The sequence below is a fragment of the Erpetoichthys calabaricus genome, chromosome 14, assembly GCF_900747795.2.
Source record: "Erpetoichthys calabaricus chromosome 14, fErpCal1.3, whole genome shotgun sequence".
NCBI classification, from domain to species: domain Eukaryota; kingdom Metazoa; phylum Chordata; class Cladistia; order Polypteriformes; family Polypteridae; genus Erpetoichthys; species Erpetoichthys calabaricus.
The window spans coordinates 17111884-17130908 of NC_041407.2; the positions used below are offsets into that span (position 1 = coordinate 17111884).

The 19025-nt window shown below is 44.7% G+C and overlaps 1 protein-coding gene across 2 annotated transcripts in view; it reads right to left on the reverse strand.

Annotated features, from left to right (window-relative positions):
• LOC114664426 (proton channel OTOP3-like) overlaps nt 1–12707 on the reverse strand; it is a 36729-nt gene extending 24022 nt beyond the window's left edge. Inside the window, exons 1-2 of one of the 2 annotated variants that reach the window (XM_051918969.1) lie at nt 12261–12707; nt 11741–12158 (exon numbers count right to left, since the gene is read on the reverse strand). The gene's annotated coding sequence lies outside the window, so the exon portion shown is untranslated. The other variant, XM_051918968.1, reaches the window with a different exon arrangement.
• Nucleotides 12708–19025: the final 6318 nt, after the last annotated feature.

The following is a 19025-nucleotide window of genomic DNA, read 5'->3' on the forward strand; positions in this document are numbered from 1 at the left end:
TCTTGGCATGCGTGTTGCTGCCACCACTTCATTTCCTGGCTGAGGGAAGGAGGTGTGACCCTTGACTGCCTTTCAGGGTCACGGCCAATTGGCTGACCAACGACTCCGGGTCATCTATTTACGTAAAGGGCCAAGTGCACCTATAACCTGGGATTAGTGCTCCTTTGTGGCTGGGGAGACTAATAGGTGGTCTCTATTCCTCCTTTGGCCAACTCCACTTCTCAATCCAGGATGGGCTTCTCCAATTCCCATTTGTGTTGTGTCTGGGCAGTGGTGGTCCCCGACCATCTCCTGAATGGTATTTTAGCTTGCCGTCAAAGCTGTGGATACAACTAGCTCTCAAATGGAATCTTGACGTCCTGTCTGGGCAGTGGTCCAGATGGAACACAAAACCCTCTGCAGTGCACCCTCTGCTGACCTTCACAAAGCTTATGACTAAATTACTAGCCCTGCTTCACCATTTTTGCATGTTTGTTTTCTTCCATACCTTCGTCATCTCTTATGGACCTGGTCTACACATCTCGTTTTTTCTGTTGCCAGCACTCACACTATCGGTCTCTTGGATCATAAAGTTCTGTATTTTACCGTCTCCACTCCTCTTGCTAGGTCTTTATTATTTGTCCCACTTGCTCCCTCTGTTTCTGATCTTCCTCTGTCCCACCTCCAGAAACTTCTTGGCTGGTGTAGCTCAGCCTTCTGCTCGGCTTTAGATAAGGAACAATGAGCGAGTGAGTCTTAAAACAGCTGTCCCTGTGTAGATAAGGCAGTACATGTGGGCCACCATAAAGCATTAAAGTAAATGTTCAGAACAAAACATCTAAACAATTCCAATAATGCTAATTTGTCATGTGTGGCACAGTAGCGCCCTGGTCGCACTAACCTGCACTATGGAGACCAGGGTTCACATTTTGGGTCTTTCTTGTATAGAGTTTGCATCTTCTCCCTGTGTCTGCTTAGATGTTCCTTCAGGTTCTCCAAAGACATGCAGATTAGGTGGATTGGCAGCACTAAATTGTGTGTGTGTGTGTGTTTGCCCTACAATGGACTGGCACCCTGTCCAGGGTTTGTTCCTGCCCTGCACCCTGTACTAGCTGGGATAGGCTATGGCCACCCCTGAAACCCTGTTCAGGACTAAGTGGGTTAGAAAATTACTAGAAATGATTACTTAATTGTCATCCTCTCATATTTATCTAATTTCTCCATACCTTCAGGTGTGATTCCCCCGAGGATGGTCCAGCTTACAGGATCCTCATTATTGTGGACCAGGCCAAGAGGAAGCCCACTTAAAACCTGACTGTGGCAGATAGATAGTCATTTCCGGAAGGTGGGGCTGGACCGGGTGTCTGCCAGGGAGGGTTGCCAACTGGCATGCCGAGCTGTTTCATTGTGTGGTGGGTGCGGCAACCAGGGCATGCCCCCTAACCTGACCTGACCTGACCTGACCTGACCTGACCTTCATGGTTTCCATTTACCTCGGATGTCGGAGATGGGAATGTCATCATATCCAAGATGAATGCATTCCAGTAAAACATTTGGGAAAACCAATGTGGGCGCCTCAAAGAAAACACTGGTTGTGTTTATTTTTTCGGAGTAAACAGCAGTTGATAATAACGTTACATGGTATTTTACACATCCAAACACCGTAGCAACATGTCCACGGATAGAAGTTGAGCAGGACTGTGTGGACGACTGATTTAACGAGGCGCAAATAGACAGAAGTGCCAACACACAGTAAACCGTACAGCTTTCACTGAAGTTGGCGGTGTACGTCACCGATGTGAAGTCGTACAAACTTGGACTTGACACACCAGCGCAGAGTTTTCAAGTAGGAAATCCAACTTGAGGGTGGTGTTCCACTTGAAAATTCTGACTTCCCAGTTCAAATGGAATGCAGCATTAACCTCCTTAGCGTTAGAGCCCCACATCACTTGGGCTGTGAAAACAGAGCTAAAAGTGTTAGTCCCAAATGTCACCCTGGCATCTGTATAGATGCGTCTCGTATAAGCATTAGACTCAAGGATTACTCGGGCTGTAAAAGTGCTAACAGTGTTAGTCTCGAGTGTTACTCGGGCAGCGGTATAGCTGTGTCTTATGTAAGTCAAGCTCGAGCGTCATGTAGACAATGGTGTAGACGCGCCTTCTCCTAGCCTCATAATGGCGTCTCGTAAGAAACGTTTTTCAGCAGCCCAGGTGTTGCACACTCTTGGACAGTGAGACGAGCAATGATGTTGAGGAGCCTCTCATCAGCAGTGGTGACGGAGTGAATCTGTCTTCAGGCAGTAAACTTGAGTGAAACTGAATGAGAGTCTGATGATTCTGAAAGTGACACTCGCTCGTGTTTGGGCTGCTGTTGACCCTGCCTCAAATAATCCCGCACTTACCTTGGTTTGATTTCGTGGGGCAGCCAGGAATAAAAGTGAACATTGACAGCCAAGGTCCACTTACTTACGTGAAGATATTTCTTGAAGATGATGTGATGTTCACACGAACCGTTACGCTGAACAGAGTCGGGTAAATGACCGGACACCCCAAGTAGTTTTCCCGTTCAAAGATGCACCACACAAATGACATGTTTTGACAGTCTATACAGTATCATCATCATCATCATTATTCTTCATTTCATATAATTATTATGAATCATTATTATTATTTGTAATCATGATTGTATTTTATACACTTCTGACTTTGTGCTTTTAGTGTTGTGAACGTCTTGAGGTGTTCTGAATAGAAACTGGGAAATTCCAACTTTCCAGTTCAAATGGACTGCGGTAGGTTGGCTCCCTGCCCTGCCCTTGCACCCTGTGCTGACTGGGATTGGCTCCAGCAGACCCCCGTGACCCCGTATTAGGATATAGCGGGTTGGAGAATGACTGACTGACTGACAGTTCAAAAGGAATGCAGCATTAATCCATCAGTGATCAGCTCTATACAAGTGAGGTGGACCACTGGACCCCACGCCCATCACACCTGTCCAGTCCTGCCTTCAGGTATAGCCTTTAGATACCAGCTCTGTACCAGCTGATTTGAAAGCTACATAATCCATCCATCCATCCATTATCCAAATGATATATCCTAACTATAGGGTCACAGGGGTCTGCTGGAGCCAATCCCAGCCAACACAGGGCGCAAGGCAGGAAACAAACCCCAGGCAGGGCGCCAGCCCACCGCAGGGCACACACACACACACATCAAGCACACACTAGGGACAATTTAGAATCGCCAATGCACCACCTGACCTGCATGTCTTTGGACTGTGGGAGGAAACCCACGCAGACACAGAGAGAACATGCAAACTCCACACAGGGAGGACCCGGAAAGTGAACCCAGTTCTCCTAACTGTGAGGCAGCAGCGCTACCGTGCCACCCAAGCTACATAATCCATCCATCCATCCATTTTTCAACCCGCTGAATCCAAACACAGGGTCACGGGGGTCTGCTGGAGCCAATCCCAGCTAACACAAGGCAGGGACCAATCCCGGGCAGGGTGCCAACCCACCGCAGGACACACACAAACACACCCACCACACCAAGCACACACTAGGGCCAATTTAGAATCGCCAATCCACCTAACCTGCATGTCTTTGGACCGTGGGAGGAAACCCATGCAGACACGGGGAGAACATGGAAACTCCACGCAGGGAGGACCCGGGAAGCGAACCCAGGTCCCCAGGTCTCCAACTGCGAGGCAGCAGCACTACTCACTGCGTTAGGACTTACGTCTGACAGTCTGAACCACTTTCACCCGGACACTCCCATGGCTTTTCTATCTAAAGCTCCTGGGCATGTTGTGGTTTCCCAACTCATCCATTAGTTAATAGATTCTAATAACGCGTTGACGCTGTTTGAGTGTGGCTGCAGGGCACGACATAGGTGTGACTGCTCAGATCTGAAAAACCTAACATTTACTCTCTGGCGGCAGACTCCGGATGAAGGAGTGTATTAGTGCTATGAGGTCCGAGTGCAGCGAACGATACAGTCAGTCACCGTGTTCCACGCTCCAAAACAGAGGGAACAACTGGCATTGCCCTCCAGAGCTTTAAGTCCTAACTGGCAGGCAGGAGTTTGTTGGATTTGGCAACAGCAGGTCCAAAGTAATGCCAGTCATACAAGGAGTTCCTCGCCCATGGTTTCCCATCAGCCATGTTAGTCCTAAGTATGGGTGTAAATATCGCTTTTTTAAGTCGGTGATATTCAGAATTCTCTCAGTTTTAAAAGTGATTGTTCATCTCTGGGCCCATGACTTGGCTTGAGTGAAATTCAATGCTGTATGGAGCATAACTCTTTAAAATTAAAACTGCGGTAAAGCAGAACCCATGCTAATTGGTCCAAAATCCTGGTTTTTAAGAAGGTGATGATACCACCATACTTTAATTTTTCTTATTCAACAGTAAGAAAGCCTCCTACTTCCATATGCCCCGTCCTCTCATTCTTATCTTTATCTGACATTGACAGGCGCTTCCATGCCCTCATCACATCCCACACTGACGTCTGTAACTTTCTAGTGGCAGCTGCTCTTCTTCTTATTTATATCTCAAAGCTATGATGGGTTCAAAACTCAGAGTCCTCATGCAGACCTGTAGCAGCCAACACAAACAGTAGCAACAGCTCTGCTCTGACTTCAGCTGGCTCCCTGTACTCAATAAAAAGTCCAGCTTCTAGATCTATCAAGTTTTTAACGGCCTTGGACATCAGTACCTTCTGGCATCCCCACACTCCGGCATGCCTTCTAAGGTCCACACATTCTGCAATTGGGTTCTGCCCTAAATCTAATGGAGCTTAACACTAGAATTACCAGAGCCTACAAAAAAAACTCGTAGATCCGGCCCACCTTAAATCCATTCGCACCTCTCCCTCAACGCTTTTGTCCTGTAAATGTGGCCCGATTAAGACAAGCAGCAAGCAGCCTTGCTATTCCATCCCCCCCACCGATTTAGAACGTGCACAAACTTCTCCCAGCTCATGCCTTGATTGATTATCTGGGAGTGAAGTGCTGGAGTTTTAGAGTGGAAATAATAGATCGTTATTTGAACACATGCTTTTCATGTGTGTTCCGTTTCTACAATAATCTGTGTAAATGCATTGTTAAAACAGAAACGTTTTTCATATTTTAGTAGGTAAATGACAAAATGTTGGCATAAACTATATAATGTGTGAGGCCTGAAGTCCAAACATTCAAATAAACACTTTCACAAAAGGTACACATTTGCTACGACCACTTCGGTGGCGCAACGGTATCAACTGTTGACTGATAATCAAAAACTTCACGGGTTCGAGACCGGACAAGTCCGTTTTGAGAAGGTGAGCTGCTCTTTATTCTTACTATCTTAGAATAAAAAACATACTTTGATTTCAGTCTGTAACAGCCGTGTAAATTTATGAAACTTGTAAAGCTTAGCTTTGTTTGTTTTTTTTTATTATTCAGTTTTATTCTCTCAGTCGCGTTCACGATTCCACCCCCCCAAACCCCTCATAATCTGGCTCTTGTATGACAAAGTACAGCGATGGCAGCTTCCACCTGCAGCTATAGACTCTTTTCTAAAACGTTTCTGTTTTAACAATGTGCAAGCGACTCTCCACACTGGTGTTTAGATCTGGACGGTGTATGTGCCCAAAAAAAGAAGTCTGACTGCATTCTCGGCACCACTGCTCGCGTACTGAAGTGTCAGCATGTACTTTTCGTAGCATTGTACATGTACTTCTTGAGCATGCCCGAATAAATAACATTCGATCTGGCTTTTATGTAAGTAACATATAAATGTTAATGTTTTGGGCACAAGCAGGAGATGCAGAGGACAGAATTGGTCCCACAACATCCCATTTATTTGATTTAGTTACTTACTTCCTACAGCGTAAAGTCACAAGTAGACTGCAGAGCTTCCTGTGTTTGATCAACACGGGGCATGCTCAAAAAGTACATGTGTAATGCTACGAAAGTGCACGCTGACACATTCATGACACATGACTTCAGACTTCAACATTCTATAGTCAGTATATGCCAACATTTTGTCATTTACTACTAAAATATGAAAAACGTTTCTGTTTTAACAATGTGTTTACACAATTATTATAGAAACAGAACACACATGAAATGGCGTGTGTTCCAAATAACGATCTATTATTTCCACTCTAAAGCTCCAACACTTCACTCCCAGATAATCAATCAAGGCATGAGCTGGGAGAAGTTTGTGCACATTCTAAGTCGGTGGGGGGATGGAATAGCAGGCTGCTTGCTGCTTGTCTTAATCGGCACATTTACAGGACAAAAGACGCTGAGGGAGAGGTGCGAATGGATTTAAGGGTGGGCCGGATCTACGAGTTTTTTCGTAGGCTCTGGTTAATTCTAGTGTTAAAGCCAGTGGCACCCAAACTTTGGTACTGTGTCAAACTCAGATGACTGGACCTCAAATAAAACTGGGCCCCGGACCCCCTAGGTGTCGAGGATGGGAAAGAAAACCTCATCCATCATTCAGGTTTCCTGGTGATACCACAATGACCGGTCTCATTGGCGATGACGAAAAATCTGGCATACGGGAGTGATCAGCGGACTACAAAATAAACTTCACCCAACACATTAGGCAAACAGAGGAGCTCATGGTGGACTTCAGAAGCTACATACCCACAATCATCAAAGGCTCCTTAGTAGTCACTGTGAGTAACTGCAGGATCCCCTGTCCTACAGCTACGGCCACTCTTCTGTTTTGATTTAAATGAAATTGATCTTGGACCACACTAACATTCTCACGTCATTTACAAAAGTATCTCCACCTACACTCAAACAATGGAAAACGCATATGAAGAAGTCATGCATATGAAGCGTGGCATGGACGTCTTAAACACTGCCCAGCGTGAGCACGATTCAAAGCCTGACTTGCAGTCATCAACTGGATTTTCTGAGTCAGTCTGAATTTACATCTTCATCAGTCGTCGTTTAACATGCAGAATGAGAGGGCTTGTAATGCCCGTCGTCACCCACGCACGTCTTAGGATCACCCTCCAGGCTCTTCGCAGGTATGTGGGCCGAGAGGGGGCCGCTGCTGCTAACCTGTCTTGTCCTTTTTCTTTCTCCACAGTGCCGAGTGTAAAGGCCACTGACTCTGCCCCTTCTGGTCCCTGGGCTATAAAAGGAGACCACTCAGAAGGGGGCTTCATGACTCGACCAAAGCCTCACAGGTGGCGTAGTGATAGGGCTTGCTGCTTTGCAGTAAGGGACATTGTGGGTTCGCTTCCCGGGTCCTACCTGTGTGGAGAGCGCTTCGAGTATTGAGAAAAGTGCTATATGAATGTAAAGAATTATTATTATTAAGGAGTCCCCGCCGACTAGGAATAGGGGGGCCTGATTAACGACAGCCCACTTAACTTGCATGGTGACTATTCTTGTTTCCGCAGGGGAATCTGATGGGATTCACAATCCCCACATTTTGGGACTGATGAATGACCTGGAAGTACTTCCATCGAGCGATATCTTAGCAAGGGAAGTCCAAGATAAAAGAGGCTGAACTAGAGAAAGTCCCAAGAGCAGCAGCTTGGCTCATTCAGGCTCTAAGCGTCTGAGCCATGAGGAGACATTGAAGGAGTTGAACCTTTTCCAGGTTAAGAAGCTTAAAAAAAAATAATTGTTTAACTTTATGAAAGGAATTAATCTGGAGGGTCCCAGTTGTTACTCTATAATGAGTTTAACAAGAACATGAGGGCACGGTTGGAGACTTGCCAAGGGAAAATTTTGTATATATTTTTGAGAGTTTTTCTTCACATAAAGAACCATGGATATGTGGAATAAATTATGGAAAGAGGACAATGCTGAGCCTATTTTCTCTCTTACTTTACAGTCATTTTCCAACCCAATTTGTCCCTGAACAGGGTTGTGGGGGGTCTGCTCGAGCCTATCCCAGCTAGCATAGGGAACAAAACCCTATGTTTGGACAGGCCGCCATTCCAACAAACACACACAGTTACAGCAAAACTGTAATACAGGCGACCCTAAGATTTATTTATTTTTAGTTATGCCTTATTATGTGAGGGTGGTGTGTGTCAAGTCAGCAGCCACATAAGACACGGAGCGGGTTCAAAACAGCAGAGCGGGACGGGACTCAAATTAACATTTCTAAGGGGCTCTTTCAAAATATAATAACAAAGGGGACAATCCGAATCACAACAGTTACATTCAATTGTCTCTAATAAGAAAGAAATGCAGCTGTAATGGATGCTTAAAAGTTCTAGAACAACGCAGCAGCTCGTCAGAAATGTCGGCTTTAACAACAGAAACCTCTCCATTTTGCTATGGCCATATATGCCAATAGGTGAGAATGAACATTTTTGAATCTCTGCTGACTCTCGTCATAACTTCTCTGATGTTTCTTTTCCTTCCTCGTTTTAATTTCTTTAGCACTTTTTGAGGGTTGGGGACCAAAAGCGCAAACAAGCAAAATTGTGTACAGGCATACATAGATGTTCTGTATATTTAGGCATATTCTAGATAATGTAGCTCTGTTATTATGAGCCCAGAAATGCTGTTAGTTTAAATGCACTCGTAAAAACAAAATCAACTGTCTACAACGTGCTGGGCTGACTCCCTGCCTAGGACGCATTTCATTACCACCCCTGCCTCACAAACCATCACACTATGGATTAATCTGTTAGATTGTAAAGGTACCTACACTCACCATGTTGATTAGCACATGCCAACTAAAAATTTCACTGCACTCTGCACATGTGAGAAAAATCCACTTTGAGAAATACAGAAAATGTCTGCGTATCTGTATGTCCGTGTGGTTGCTGTGTCACTGTCATTTCAACAGATGGCACATTACAAATATTTTGTTGTAAGGAAAATGCATTACATTTTTCATTCTAACCAATGGTAGATCATAAACATTAGTAGTAATAAAATGCATTGTGTTTGTCATTCCAACAGGTGGTGGATCAAAAAAATGAGTAGTAATGAAATGCATTGTTTTTGTCATTCCAACTGGTGGCGGATGATAAACATTAGTAGTAATAAAATGCATTGTTTGTCATTCCAACAGGTGGCGGATCAAAAAAATTAGTAGTAATGAAATGCATTGTGTTTGTTATTCCAAGAGATGGCAGATCACAAACATTATTAGTAATAAAATTCATTGCATTTGTCATTCCAACAGGTGGTGGATGCTAAACAGTTGTAGCAATAAAATGCATTGTGTTTGTTATTCCAAGAGATGGCAGATCACAAACATTAGTAGTAATAAATTGCATTGCGTTTGTCATTCCAACAGATGTGCATCACAAACATTAGTAGTAATAAAATACATTGCGTTTGTCATTCCAACAGGATGGTGCATCACAAACATTAGTAGTAATAAAATACATTGCGTTTGTCATTCCAGCAGATGGTGCATCACAAATATTAGACTTGTATAAACGAAAGACCTCTGTGTGTATGGAGCACTCCACTCTGCTCTCGCTCAACCACAGCCATGGGAGTTGGTGTGAATTCTGCGGAAGATGAAGAAGCTTATACAAGTGTGACTTGCACTTGGTGAGATGGTGCATGAACGCCATTTTAATTTTTTTTTCGGACCTTGAATGCACCTCACTTCTCATTCAACCCAAGCAGACAAACTCAGCTGTGTAGTACATGCACATTGTAGGTTCACAGAATGAGCTACCATACCGTTTGCCTGAGACAGGTTCCAGCCTGTCTGGCTCAGTTTGTACCACAGCTAAACTCAACTACACATCCATCTCAGACAAGATACGACCTTGTCCTGGCCCACCTGGCTGATTGCCTCTGCAAGTTCACCAATATAGTAAAACTGCTAGGGAGTCTTTGGCTTATTTTTCATCCCAAAGACCACACAGAGCTAGTTAGTAGTAATAACATGCATTGTGTTTGTCATTCCAACAGATGGCACATCACAAACATTAGTAGTAATAAAAAGCATTGCATTTCTCATTCCAACAGATAGCAGATCACAAGCATTAGTAGTAATAAAATGCATTGTGCTTGTCATTCTAACAGATGGCGTATCACAAATATTAGTAGTAATAAAATGCATTGTGTTTCTCATTCCAAAGATGGCAGATCACAAACACTAGTAGTAATAAAATGTATTGTGTTTGTCATTCCAACAGATGGCACCTCACAAACGTTAGTAGTAATAAAAAGCATTGCATTTCTCATTCCAACAGATAGCTGATCACAAGCATTAGTAGTAATAAAATGTATTGCGCTTGTCATTCCAACAGATGGCGCAGCAATAAAATGCATTACGTTTCTCAGTCCAAAAGATGGCAGATTACAAACATTAGTGGTAATAAAATGCATTGTGCTTGTCATTCCAACAGATGGCACATCACAAATATTAACACTGCTTTTATGAATCCCATACCAAATAACATAAAACAGAGTCATATGCCTTACATTTTATTACTGCTAATGTTGCGGTTGGCAATTCTGACATACCCCATGGCTAGAAGTCATGTAATGTGTCATCAGTTTGCTGTGTGACTCTGCACAAATCACTTTGTGCTGTAGTATAACTATGTACAGTATTTGTAAAACACAAGGAGATGGTGTGCACTGTTAAAAGGTGCTAGATACATCTGTAAAAGCATTTGTGATAAAACCTGAAGTTACATGATCAGTCACCACCTCCATGCAGAATTACTGAACTTTCCAGTTCTTGCTCTTTTCAATAGCTTTCCACTTATAAAGCGCCTTAGGATAGTGTCAACTACAGAATTACTCCTTAAAATAATAGATATATTTTTAATTAAAAAAAAAAATCCATCGGTCATACCTCGTCAGTCAGTCATTTTCTAACCCGCTTTGTCCTCAACCAGGGTCACGGGGGTCTACAGGAGCCTATCCCAGGTATCAAAGGGCATAAGGCAGGGAACAAACCCAGGAAGGGGCGTCAGTCCATCACAGGGCTAACACACACACACACACACACACACACACACACACACACACACACCAAAAGGCCAATTTAAGATCGCCACCTCGCCTGACCTGCATGCCTTTGGACTGAAGGAGGAAACCCACACAGACACAAGGAGAACATGCAAACTCCACACAGGGAGGACCTGTGACGTGAATCCTGTTCTCCTTACTGCCAGGCAGCAGCTCTACCACTACGCCAACCTTACCATCCCTCAGTCGTATCTAGTGATCTCCAAAATGTTGAAAGGCGCTATATAAATAAAGAATCAGTTGGTTTTCAGGGCACATCACATAAATGCATGGGCAGTACTATTGTTCATTTTATTGTATATGGATGGGCTCACTTCCAAGGACAATCAGTACAGATGGGGTATAAAGAGGGGTAGCCCCGTGGTTGGCACTACTGCCTTGAGAGATCAGGTTCAAATCTCAGCCCCGTCTGGTCCGGTTTGTCTGTAGGTACCTTAATTTCCCTCCACATCCCACAGATTGTGCTTGTTACTCTAACTGGCGACTCTACACTGGCTCAACGTGTTGGCACGTGCCCTGAGTTGGACTGGCAGTCCATTCTTCATTGGCTCTTTCCTTGCACCTGATGCCACCCAGATAGATATTAAGGGTTCAATTAGATTAAGTGGATTTACTAAACAGATGAATAGAGGCCCATCCAGTGTCTTCCCAATCTCCTGCTGGGTACCAGGAGACTTCCCACTTGTGGGCGGGCAGTGCCAGGATGGCTCCTCACTCTGCACATTCTGCATCTACTTAGCATAAACAACAAAGAAATGGAAATCGAGCAAATAGAAGTTTGCATACCTTTAACTCCCAAGGAGCCTGCATGGAGGTCTATGTGCGGCGTTACCTCTGGGTGGTAGCGGGGCCCTGACCAAATACCAGATCATCCAGAGCATGCTGATTATCATGAGCAGAATCATGTAGATCCGTGCCTCCTCGTTCTTGAACATGTTACGATTGAACGCCACGCTGGTGATCAAGGCGGTAACCAAGGAAGACCACATTGATGGCGAGCAGCCCAGAAAACAGTCTCCCTCCGCTGGGTGCCCAGATGTTCTCCCAGGCCTGACTTGATCCCCACGTCTCTGGACATTCCTCTTCTGGACTCTCCTTCGGGGTCTCAGGAATCTCCAAGTGGCTCTGTGATGTCTGAGGCTCCTCGTCTGTCTTCATCCTGCTCGATTCTGTTTGCTGCTATTTGTCTGGAAACCTTTTTAAACTGAGGAACGATAAAAAAAAAAAAAAAAAACAGATTGTCAATAAACAACATCGGGCGGCGGGTTTCGCTTTAAAACCATTTAGAACTGCCCATGCTGATTACCCTTAGCAGAAAAGAAGCTCAGCCGGTTTGGAGAGAACCTGGAGCAATTATGGAGGGGAGGCCCCTGAGGTGGAGAAGGCCGTCGTTGCTTTCTGATAATGCGCTGCACTATGATAGCGTGCTTAAACAAGCCGAGGCTGACACCGACTTTTAAGTCTCTCTGGGTGGGTGTGCGCAGCCTGTGACATCACAGATAAAAGTTTACTTTGGGAGTCTGCAGAAAAGGAGAGACCAGAGACTACGAGAGAAAGAAGGGCAAAGCTGCCGTAAATCTCCACATACTCTCCCCGTCCGAAGATCTGCATATGAAAGTGGCGAGAGGGACCCTCTCGGTTTGACTCGGCGCCACGCGTCTGAGCCTGTGAATGATCTCCTTAATCAGGCTGTGATAGAAGTTGAGAAAGCAGGTGTAACTTAAAAAAAAGACAAAGGAGAAGAGAATGGAGATATTTTACATTAGAGAGTTTCACAGCGCTCCGCACACGTCACAATAAAGAACCCCTGAAACTGTGAGGGCTGCAGTGACGTAGAGGATGACGTGTGAGGGAATCTCCGGTTCACCTTTCAGCGGGGATGCCAGGACTATGAACGGGAGTCACGTAATTTAAGAACAAAGTCCATAAACTGGAAATAGTTTTCACTTTCTCTGCTTGTGGTACCCAAATAAATAACCCAAAGACGCGTGCTGCCATATAAGCCGTGGCGCAGTTGCAGCAAGGCGATCGTGACCTCGCGTCCCGGGTCCTCCCTGCTTGGAGTTCGCAAAGCGCTGTGAGTAGTGACAAAGGCGCTATATAAAAGTTAAAAAATAGTAATAATAATTCCATTCATTCATCCATTATCCAACCCGCTATATCCTAACACGGTCACGGGGGTCTGCTGGAGCCAATACCAGCCAACACAGGGCGCAAGGCAGGAACAAATCCCCAGGCAGAGCGCCAGCCCACCGCAACCAATAATAATAATTATTATTGTTAAATAATACACTGTATTCGTAGCATAAGGATAATAGTAATAATAATTAATGATAATTATATGGCGCTTTGCGTAGCTTTACTTCAATCACCACCAATATGTAGCACCCACCCGGATGTTGCAACGGCAGTCATTCCAGTGCCAGTACGCTCAGAGCAGCGTTGCCAGATTTCCAAAATCACAGATCGGGACAGCCACCATTTCGAGCGACCCCAGAAAGATGTTAAGGAGCTAAGAGAGACACACACACCAAAAAGATCATCCATCCATCCATCCATTTTCCAACCCGCTGAATCCGAACACAGGGTCACGGGGGTCTGCTGGAGCCAATACCAGCCAACACAGGGCGCAAGGCAGGAACAAATCCCCAGGCAGAGTGCCAGCCCAACGCAGCCAATAATAATAATTATTATTGTTAAATAATACACTGTATTCGTAGAATAAGGATAATAGTAATAGTAATTAATGATAATTATATGGCGCTTTGCGTAGTTTTACTTCAATCACCACCAATATGTAGCACCCACCTAGATGATGCAACGGCAGCCATTCCAGTGCCAGTGCGCTCAGAGCAGCGTTGCCAGATTTCCAAAATCACAGATCGGGACAGCCACCATTTCGAGTGACCCCAGAAAGATGTTAAGGAGCTAAGAGAGACACACACACCAAAAAGATCATTTTAATTCAATTATAATTATAGATATAAAAACATGTATGTTCTAGTCATACAAGTATATGTGAAGAGAACATGAAAACATGAAATAGTGACAGAAGTACGGGGATGTTTGATATAATATTCGGTAAGTGCCTTGAGCATGGGAAAGGCGCTATATAAATAAAATGTATTATTATTATTATTATTATTATTACTGTATTATTATTATTATTATAACTTGTAACATGTTTTATGTTTTATATAGCACGACACGGTATATGTAAATGGAATGCAGATATGCAGATCCGACCTTCCTTGTTACTCGATCAGTATATCACTTCAGTTTCAAAACGAATCGCACACGAGCGCACAACCTACGTGGACGCCCACGGTTCAAACACTAGGATTCAGCTGAGAGTTAACTCCATTTTATTCACAAAAAGTGATAAGCCAGGCTGTCTACAAAAAAAATTTAGCGAGCCCCTTTATCTAGATATTCAATATAAAAATACATACAATTTTCAGAGGCAATGCGGGACTTCCGGATTTGTGTATTGACCCCCTTCAAGTCGTATTGTCAGGCAGCCCTGGGTGTGTGAGAGAGAGAGAGAGAGAGAGAGAGACAGAGAGAGAGACAGCCAATTAGAGGACCGGGATGATTAGGGGACCAGAATGACTAGGGCATGGGTGGGTGATTTAGCCTGGACATGGGGATACACCCGACTCTTTCTGAAGGATGCCCAGGGGTCTTTTATGACCACAGAAAGTCAGGACCTCAGATTTACGTCTCACCCGAAGGATGGCACAGTATCCCCTTCACTGCACTGGGGAATTGGGCTGGGCCGTCTTACCAGCATCATTAGCCCCTAGGGAAACATACACAGGCATCAGAAACATCTGGAGCTCCTGTGCTCCTGGAGCCCCCGGTCAGTGCCGATTGTGCCAGTACGTTAAGATGGCCCTGGAACTGGCATCCATTATCAATTACATTTAGATTTATATGCTTGGCAGGTGCTTTTATCCAAAGCGACTTACAAAAGAGGTAAACGAAATCGAGTAACATTAGGTTAGGGCCTGTTTGTTCAGCAGGACACGTAGCACAAGTTAATCGCCACAAGTGAAAAGATTTAATAACTAATAAATTTACAATCATAGATTAACAATCGATAAAAGCAATTGAACTTAATGTAACAACAAACCATTTAGACAGATATTTACAGAACACTTCGCTTGCTTCTTGAATACAACAAGCAAGTCAACAGTTTGGATGGAGATGGGCAGCCCGTTCCACCGACTAGGAAGTACACAAGAAAAGAGTCTGGATTAAGACCTGATGTCATGTAGCATTGGCATCACCAGACACTGTTCATTGGCAGACCTGAGTGGGCGAGAAGGAGCAGAGCATCCCACTGGTGTCTCCATATACTCAGGTGCTGACCCACTGACTACTCTATAGGCCAACATCATGGATTTGAACTTCATGTGTGCTTCTACCAGGGAGCCAATGTATCATCCTGAAGAGAAAGACTGTCATGTGCCCATCTTGGCTGGGTTAAATACAAGATGGGCCGCTGCATTCTGGACCACCCTGCAGTGGCTTGGTGACACATGCGGGTTCTCCTGCCAGACGCGAGTTGCAGTAGTCCAGGACGCGACCAGACGTTCTGCTGCATACTCTGTCAGATAAGGTCTGTTCTTGTGAATGTTGCACGAATGTGAAATTGTAGAAATGTGGCCAGAAAATGATGGCTGCTCATCAATCGCCACCCCAAGGTTGGCAGGTGCTAGCGACAGTGAGATGGGGAGTTTGAATGGACTGGCTGGCTGGGATCACAAGAAGCTCGTTTTTTGCCAGGTTGAGCTGTAGATGGTGGTCCTTCATCCCGGCTGAGATATCAGTAAGACATACAGAGACTCTAGCTGTCCTCTGGAAGCTGTGTATCGCCGGTATAGCACTGATAAGAGGACCCATGGGATTGGATGATGGAGTCCAGCAAGGTGGTGTACAAGTAGAGGACCCCCACACTGACCACAGTGTAAGTGCCCCCCTTACCGGCTTCACCAACATGTATTCCGGCAGCAACTCAAGCTTTTCCTGGTTGATCTCCCATCCCAGTACCGGCCATGCTTAGCTTCAGGTGGAAGTGCAGCTGGTGTGGCTGCTGACTAATAAGGATAACAGAAGGTACGTAACAGAGGGTTCGTACTCCAACTTTCCTTCCCCATAATAAAAGGCAAATATTTCTGATCTTTCAATTAATTTACTCAAGGTGGATAAGCTCCTCAGCTAGCTGTTCAGTTTTTCATGTCTGCGTCGTGATGGTGCCATCGACCTTGATATGCTATGCTTATCAGTTACTCCCTCTGTCATTCGCCAGCCTTGATAGTAAAACATCAAAAGAATCCCAGTTGATTGTCCATTGTCTTTTGAGTGTCTGGCTCTTAAACTAATAATGAAGTCTGGTCCTATCTTGCATGCTATTCTCTATCGTCCCCCAAAATACAACGGGTCTTTCTTATCTGATCTGACTGATCCCTTTCACCGACGGTCATTCTTCTTGGCGATTTCAACATCCATACTGACATTCCTGACATGTAAACTGAGAAATGAGTCCCTGTCCTTGCTGGACGATTTTGATTTGGTGCAACGTGTTGTTTTTCCAACCCGCTCTGGGGGTCATTTAGTAAATAGCAGCAGTGATTCGGGCCTCTCTGACTATAAAGTAGTATTTTTCAATGTCTCCTTGCTCTTAGCTATCAATGTCAAATTTCTTTCAGAAACCTTAACAATATCTGTCCCTTGTGAATGCTGTGCTGTGCTGGACCTTTTCCTGGGCCGGGACGCTGTAATGGAAGGGCAGTATGGAAGGAGGCCTAACCCAGGCTGGATGGGACTGAAGCAACAGCCCATACACTGGGATAACTTAATGGATAATGTCGGGCAGTTCCTCCCCAAGAATAACAGATGGCAGTGCTCAGCTGGTGTGAATGCCTGCAGGGGTGTCTGGGAGTCGTAGTCCTGAGGGGTCCTTGAAGGGTGCTGTGCTGCAGGGAGCGGCTTCTGTCTGACCTAGAAGTGCTACGCTCTGGTACCGGAAATACTCTCTGGGTCTGACATAAAAGCGAGCTGTCCAACCTCCAACCGGGGAGTCAAAGTCGGGAAGCAGAAGGCAAAGCTCGCCCGGAGGAGGATTGTTTGAAAGGCTGTGGAGGTGGTCTGTGTAAGAAGGTATTTTATGCCACAAAAAACTTTATTTTGTACCCGGGACTAGTTAGTTCTGCGGTGGGTTGGCACCCTGCCCGGGATTGGTTCCTGCCTTGTGCCCTGTGTTGGCTGGGATTGGCTCCAGCAGACCCCCGTGACCCTGTGTTTGGATTCAGCGGGTTGGAAAATGAATGGATGGATGGACTAGTTAGTGGTGTGTCTGGGGCTTTGGGGCTCAGTGGCGCCCCCTGTCTTTTACACCCTCGATCCTTGCTGGATCCATATCTGATCTTTTTCTGTCTTCCCCTACTCCATCAACACAAACTAGACTACTAGAACTCAGCTGTTCATTTATAAAACTACTCCTTTACAACATAAAGAAGTTTCCTTTAAAGAAACAACTTAAATCTCATCTGCTCAAGAAAGCGTTTAACCTAACCTAACATTCTGCCCCTTCTTTCAGTTGACCTCTCCGCCCAGATGCTCAGGATCATTTGTGTGTGTGTGTGTGTGCCAGTCATGTCAGTCATTAACCTACATCCCAAATGATGTTATGTATTCTGTCTTTCCTTTTATTAGTGAATTTAGTGTTTTACTCGGGTTTATTGTCTTTTATTCAGCTTAATGCTTTGTCTGTCCTGTATTGATCTGTTTTTAGTGTTCTATGTGGATGTTATTTGTATCCAGTGTTACATACGCCCACCCTGCTGTTCTTTCTGAGACTGTGTGAAGTGCTTTGAGAATGTTAAAGGCGCTATATAAATAAAATGTATTATTATTTTTATAATTATTACACTGTATTATTATTATTATTATTTTTATTATTATTATCCATCCATTTTCCAACCCGCTGAATCCGAACACAGGGTCACGGGGGTCTGCTGGAGCCAATCCCAGCCAACACAGGGCACAAGGCAGGAACCAATCCCGGGCAGGGTGCCAACCCACCGCAGGACACACACAAACACACCCACACACCAAGCACACACTAGGGCCAATTTAGAATCGCCAGTCCACCTAACCTGCATGTCTTTGGACTGTGGGAGGAAACCGGAGCGCCCGGAGGGAAACCCACGCAGACACGGGGGAGAACATGCAAACTCCATCATTATTATTATTATTATTATTATTATTATTATTATTATTATTATTATTATTATTCCCTGATTGGTCACCCTTCATAATAGAAAACCAACACAGCGGGCATAGAGGAGTTGCTTTGCATGGCACTTGTTGTATTCCTTACCCGTACGGGTCTAATTCTTTTTTGCTCCTGGTGTCCCCCATTGCTCTTCTCCCCATGTAAACACAAGCTGCACATGAACGCCTGGTAGGGAGGACACTCGTTTGTCCTGTTTGTCTGGCTGCCCACTGTAGGCGAATGGCTATGCAACATGCACTTTCAGGCATTTCGGTGTGGGCATTAAAGTTGTGGAAATGCCAGTGCGGACGGAGATTGCTTTTGTTTTAAATTTAAATTTTTTTTTTAAAAAATTAAAAAAATTTTTTTTTAAAAGTTTACATCTTGCCTGAAGAAGGGGCCTGAGTTGCCTCGAAAGCTTGCATATTGTAATCTTTCTAGTTAGCCAATAAAAGGTGTCATTTTGCTTGGCTTTTTTAAATTTAAACAACAGTAGTGTGGGCATAGCAATAACCTTGGGGGGCTTCTGTAAATCCCACAAGTTCCGACCCCCCCCATAAATAAAAGCTTCAATTCAAAGAGCAGATAAGCAAAACCCATTTGAAGTTGGGGGGATAAAAGATTTTCAGGCAGGCAGCTGGTTGAAAGACTTGTTGGGAATGTTGTGCTGAGTGCGTGAGTAGTGGGTGAGTAGTGGGTGTGTCGTCCCCTCTTAAATGTCACTCCACACACCACTGTCCCGCCATCCAAAGCCTTCTTTCAAAATGCTAATCTCCATGTGTGTAGTGA